The sequence below is a fragment of the Zophobas morio genome, unplaced genomic scaffold (genome assembly GCF_036711695.1).
Source record: "Zophobas morio isolate AGI-343-1 ecotype UQ-CSIRO unplaced genomic scaffold, CSIRO_AGI_Zmor_V1 ptg000304l, whole genome shotgun sequence".
Taxonomy (NCBI): Eukaryota; Metazoa; Arthropoda; class Insecta; order Coleoptera; family Tenebrionidae; genus Zophobas; species Zophobas morio.
This window is the reverse complement of record NW_026972408.1, coordinates 272,892-279,810: the sequence shown is the minus strand read 5'-3', so window position 1 is coordinate 279,810 and position 6,919 is coordinate 272,892.

Here is a 6,919-nt window from a genome sequence, read left to right as displayed (position 1 = left end):
TCTTTGTATAGTTTGGTAGCGAAGAAAAAACATTATTATATTTTAAAAAAGTTTCGGACAAGAAATTTTAGTTTTTCGAATTAAATCTGTTAAGATAATTAAAAAAATTAACTTTATAATATACAATATAGATCCCAGAGGAGAGGGCTAAGAACCTTTTAAAAATTTAAAATAAATAAAAAAGTAAAGCTTTCTTTAAACCCGAGAGGATAAAGACTCAAGGTTTTGGTGTAGTGTACTAGATGAAGTTAAACCTGAATAGAAAAGCTAATAAAAACTTTAAATTTCGAGTAAACAGAAAAAATCAAAGATTTGAACTAAGCAGGGGTTTCAGTCAAGGTGGATATTTCGGCGCATTATAACTTAAGATAATTATTAAAAAATATAATAATTTTAATCTTAGAAATTTTTACATAACAATTACTAAGTTTTTTTTTAATACTTTGACAAAGTTAACACCATACATCCTTTTTACTAAAAAGTAAACCTGAATAGTGAAATATAAAGCGGATTTTACTTAGCGCTCTTTTGAAGTGATGCAAACCCTCTGATAGAAAAGATCCAAGGACACAAAAACAACTTTAGTTAACTTACTATATCCAGAGTAATTATTAAATAAAGAATTGTTTATACAATATTTTAATAAATATAAATTCTTTTAATTTTAAAAAGTTAAACATGCTTGGTGAAGTTTAGTATGTACCCTACTTAGAATATGAATGAAACAAAACAAACCTAAAGATCTAAAATTTAAGGAATGACTTAGTTAACATAAGTAATGACTTTAGTTAACATAAAAATTTAAATAAATTTTTTTTAAAGAACAATACTGTGAATCCCCAAAAGCCTAAGTATTTATAACATAGAACAATAGTCTTGCAGTTGTAGAATCAAAAATAAAACATTAATGAAGCCTTCTAAGTAACCTACTTACCTTTTAAGTAAAAAAAAGTAACCCTGAAAAAAATTTACTTGCGAATTTAAGCATATCCACAGTTTAATAAAAACTTGACCAAAAAATTAGGAGTAAAATATTAATAAACTACCTATTAAAGCACGAATGTAAAAATTTGCTCAATTTTTTTTTAACATTATAAAAAAATCTTTTTATTATTTTATCCAAAAAAAGAATTTATGCCTTGCATGTTTAACAAAACTGAAATTAATATTTACATAAGTGAGTTTAAAACTTAACGAGGAAATCTGCAAAACATAACAAACTTAACTTTTTAAAGACATTTAAATATTTTTCAGTTCTATAAAGTTCGTTAAATTCTTTCTATATTAGTCGAAATTAGGTACAAATTTCTTTTCTTTAATTGTTATTTACCATCAAATGTGGTATTATTGAACCTTGGTGATCATTAAAGATATAAAACAAGATGCTTTTTTGAGGGGAAATGCAGGGAGTGCACTGGCGAAAAGCATTTCAGCTTGTCCGATCTAAGAGTCAATGCCTCGGGAACTTCGTTAGGACTGCGGTTGGTGACCAGAAGTCTAACCACGTACTGCTCTTCCCCCTAGAAAATCGGAACATTCATGATATTCCTCCTGGAGATGTACGGGTGTCTAACATCCCCTAAATTAATTAAACGGTCTGCTCTCGACTTCCGAGAATTCCGCAAAAATCATTAATTATGAAGAAAAAGGGTTGAACAGCGGCTCACGCTCACCCCGATGATCTACCATATAAGCTGTTCTTCATTTTTGTAGACTGTTTTACAAAAGTGAACACTTTGCCAGGTGGAGCTTCTCAGCGGAGGCTTAAAAGCTTCATTGAAGAGCTTCTTTGGTTTAAATTAATAGTGTCGGCATTGAGGAGATAAACTAAACTAAGAATTTTTCTTAACGAGCACGAAAGCTAAGCTATATCAAGTTTAATTTCGGATGCGCCCTTGCCTTTATCCGGTCTCGACAGTTTTTAAATTGATATCAATACTCACTCTAACTGCACAAATTATAATTTTTAAAAGTAAAAGTATATCTCTTTTGCAATTTTAAAACTAAAATAATAAAATGGAGACAAAAAAGTGTTAAAATAATTTATAATTAAAAGTACTACCAGAATTACTTCTTTATAATTAATTAAATTATTTTTTAAATTTACTATAAAAAAAAGTTAAAAAATTAAAATCCAAAAGCTAATGCAAAGCTACTTAAAAAAAATTTGATACAAAAAATTAGTATTTTAAAAAAAATCTTAACAAAAAATAACAAATTATTAGTAATTTCTCCTAGACCAAATTAGATTTATTTTAATAAAAAATATAATTAATCCAATTAAATTCCATTAAAGCTAAAAATTATAAACAACTTTTTATGAATCTATGACTGCGACCACAAAAAATACTATTAAAAAATAATTAATAAATAATTCGGGAACAGGCTTCCAATTAGTTATATTTTAAAAAGAATAAAAAAAAAAGAAATAAAATTTGTTCTTCTTTAAATAAAATTTTTTATAAAAAATATAAAAATTTAATATAATAAAAGTTTAAGATGAAGAAGGCTAAAACTTCTTTGAGCTACAAAAATTTAAAAAAAAAATTAAAAATCCGTAAGAAACGAAAAATAAAGCAAAGGAATAAGATTTAATAACATTGAAATTAAAAAAATAAAAAGTAATTAAAAAAATTTTAAAATATTTAAAAATAATTTATTATTGACTTATAAAAAATATTAGTCATAAACTAAAAAACATAAAAAGTAAAAAAAAAAATAATTTTATAAAGTAAATAAAGATCTTTAAAAATATTAATTGAGTTACTTTACTTATAAAAATAAGCCTTAAAAAATCGACTTTTAAAGGTTTAAAATAAAAAAGAAAAGTTGAGTGAATATAAGAAGATTGTAAGCAAAAACGTACTAAAATTCGTACTAAAAAAGGGAATAACCAAAAAAATTAAAAAAGTTAGTCAACAAATTTAGATTCTATTTATAAATAAATAATGAAACATTAAATTATTTTAAAAAAGTATATAAAAATTAGTTTAAAAGATAATAGAAGTTCAGTAATATGAACAAAATCAAAATAAATTATATAAAAATTTAAAAAAAGAATATAAAAAATTATAACAGGAAATCTACTAATTATAAAAATAATCTAGAAATCTCATAGTGATAAGGGAAAGAGTGAGCTCAAAAACGAGGTCCATCGCTAGAGCAGCCTTTACTGATTAAGTGTAATGGTTCTTCGAAATGTTGCGGTTTCCGCCCCAATAACCAACCATAAAACTAAAAATCCTGAAAAAAGTTTAAAGAAATTCAGTTAAATCAAAAAAACGTGTTTTTTGAAGGGTAAAAAAGACTCTCTATCGCCATAAAGGTTAAAATAAAAACATTAATTAATTTTACTTTTGTGTATTACAAACAAAAATTAAAATTTTCTATTAAGCAAAAAGAAATTATAAAACTTATTCCGTAAGTTTACCTATCATTATTAAAAAGCTTAAGCAGTAATAACATCAAAGAAAGCACAAAGCGGATAGTACCAAAGGCAATGGCATAAGCTTAAGGAATTCAAAATATATATTAATTATAAAAAAATAAAACAAAATTTAATTAGGGTAAAACTTGGAATATACAAAACAAATTTTTTATATATAAAAAATAGGGTTATCCACAATTTTTGAAAAAAAATTTATAACCAAGAAGTTTAGTTGCCAATAAAAAATGATAGATCTATACACAGTTCTAATTTAGAAAGCTTAAATTATAAAGATCCCATATATGTAACAAAATAGGATTTACAGTAAACTGAAAATAACTTAAAGTTATGGTAAGCAAACAAGTCCTCATACAAATATTGGCTCATAACTTAAAATAAAGTTATAAAACTAGTCAATAAAAAATATAAAATGTAAAAAATTTCAGTTAATAAAAATTATTATTAAAAAAACGACAACGACAGATTTGATTAATGAACTTAAATTTTTCAATAATAATTATCTTTGTAAACTGCTAGAAGTCAATAAAATACCCTACATTATAACATATTAATAAAAATTTATATTATAAGTTAATTTATATAAGTATTCAGTTAAAATATGTCTTAAAATGTTATATACTTTATTTCTTCCTTCTTTTTATAAACAAGCCTTGAAAAGTACATAAAAGATGATTAAAAAATGATTAAAAAACTGCCAAACTTAAAAGTTTTTGGCCACCTTAATTTAATCTTCTCTTTACGTGAAAATAAAAAGAAAGAGTGCTCCTTTTTACACCTGTCATGGATATGCTGACCTTTTTTTCCTTAAATATTTACTTAAGATATAGATAAGCTAATTAAGTAATAAACAAGCGGAAGATTTTAAATAAAGTCCATATATAATTTTATAATATTGCCGCTGTAGGAAGTGCATATTGTATAATCACACACCGGCGCCGACACGGTTAGGTAACACAAGGTACTAACCATAAGAATTCCGATTACTGCGGAAATGATGTCACGCTCAAAGTTGACTCCTGTTATGGAGGAACCGCAGCATAGAAAGAAGTGATATCTTTCCTAGCTTCAAGGGTGCTCAGTTTAGCTAACTTAATCGTTAAGGGAATTGCTCGCTCTTGAAATGACTTTATAATAAAATCTCTTTCCTTGTTGGATTGCTGCGTTGAGTATTAGTATTGTCTTCCGGAGACGCTCCTTTAGTGAAAATCAAGGGATGATCAGTAGTAGTTAACTTGAGCACTATATAAATAGTTAACGAAAACTGCTAAGTTAATATAAGACAGTCCTGTTATGTGAATAGCAAAGACGAAAGCAAAAAGAATGATTAATATATTGATGAGTAATGTTTACTGTATCTTGTTCCTTTGTATCCGAAGGATGCATGTTTTCATCTTACCTTATTGGTTAAGCATGTAGTATAGTACTAGCACTAGTACACTAGTATCTTTAGCATACGTCGCGGTTTTTGGCTCATAACTGGGCTTCGATTCGTGCTATTGGTACTATTGTATTAGTACTAGTACTATATATATTAACGCACCGCTCCCGCACACTGCCAATAAGCGCGCTCCAAGCCGACATAAATCCATTCGGGTTTAAAGGAGCATAAAGGTTACAGCCCTTTAAATGTTCCTACCCCAATACTAGCTTACAAAAATAAAAATTGTTTATAAACAAATGAAATAATATATTTTCAAGTGACCTGCCCACCATACACATAAAAGTGGGAGCGACTAAGTTCATTATTTGTGGTTTTTCGGGCATAAAAGAATTAATAGCTAGCATCAAAGCTGTTAGAGAGTAGAAATAATCCTAACTGCTAGTGCGTAAGCAGCCACTCCAGTACGTATTACTGTAGTGAGTTAATATAAAAAAAAATTAATACCAGAGTTAGAAATAATATGGCAGGTTGAGTTAAATAGAAAACAGAAAAGAGACAGAGACAAAATAACACAGCAGAACTTGGACTATTAAGCATTATGTTATGAGGTCTTTTAATAGAATCAGCCGAAAAATTTTCACCTTTTATCCATGTTCTTTACTATATTTTTAATTGACAACCTTCAAATCTTAAAAATAACACATCTTATTGATGTACCAAGTTACTAAAAATAAACCAAAAACAGCTTGCTTTAAGGTTTTACTTTTACTTTAATATGTGGGGCAACTGACTTAATTTTTTTTTTTTATAAACACTAGTATGTGTAGACAAAGGCCATGGCTGAAGTAGAAAGTAAAGTTATTGGCCACCAATATATGCCAGAAGATTACTTCGGAATATAAAGTATTTTTGGTTGGCGAGTTCGTTAGTTTTGGTTTAATAATTGTCTACACGTGCTAATCATGTAGTTTCGGTGCAATAGTAGTTTACTGAGACTTTCCTATGTAGTATTCTTTATAAAGTAGCTCTAATGAAGTAACTGAGTTACACTGAACCTATAGGGATTAAAAAATATTCCATAACATCGATTAGCTATATCTTGATGCGTGGTATGCAATTGCCTTATGGTATGATTACCTTAGTGAGTTAATTACAATCTCGGTTACCGCAATTTTATATTTAGAAAAGTAATATATATTTAGCACACTCGTTGGGGGTTTATAATCGTTGGGGCAGTGACCTCTTAAAAAAACTCATGTTTTTATAGCGCCACGATTTAATTTGTAAGAATTACCCGCCTTGTAAAGCTTAAAGTTAATAATTTATAAAAAAATGAAAATACTATAATACTAATAAAAAAATAATTTTTATGATCTAAATAGACGAGATAATCAAGTTTCAAGATTACTAACGTTCTAAAATGACCGCCAGGGGGGCTAAAAAAGTTCGTTTTTAACCAATAAAAATAATTGTAAGTTATGGTTGTTGCAGCAATTTTTTTTTAATATAAAGCCATACGGCATCAATGTTTAATAAATGCAGAACTATAAAATATTAAAGGGAGCTTCTCAGTAACCCTATTCTAGGAGGCTCGTCGTCTTGCATATGAAGTTATTCTGTTTCTTCTCTTGGTTCACTCTTTTTAAACACAGAGTTTGTTATTATCAAGTTTTAATTATATGTTTTTCCCTCGGGTGCCTTTTTAAATTTTCTAATTTCTTTAGCTTCAAAACTTTATGTTATTAAAAGTAAGTAAAACCACTTAATCCTTAAAATGCTGGTTAGTGATCGTATATGCGAACGCATGCGTTAGTTTTAAGAGGGCTTGGAGTGGTAGTGATTGTGCCGTGCGTAAAAACAGCAGTAGGCCCTGTGCAACCCCTTGCATAGGAACACCGACGTCTAAAATTGTTTATTAATAAAAATTGTTAATTTCACAGGCTGTAAGCATTCGAGAACTTGTATATAATAGACAGAAAAGTAATATAGTACAAGAAAGTCGAAGTACTAGAAAGCACTATAATTTTTTTTTGATAATTATAGATCCCAGAGACACCAAACCCAACGCACAACAAACAATGGATACGAAA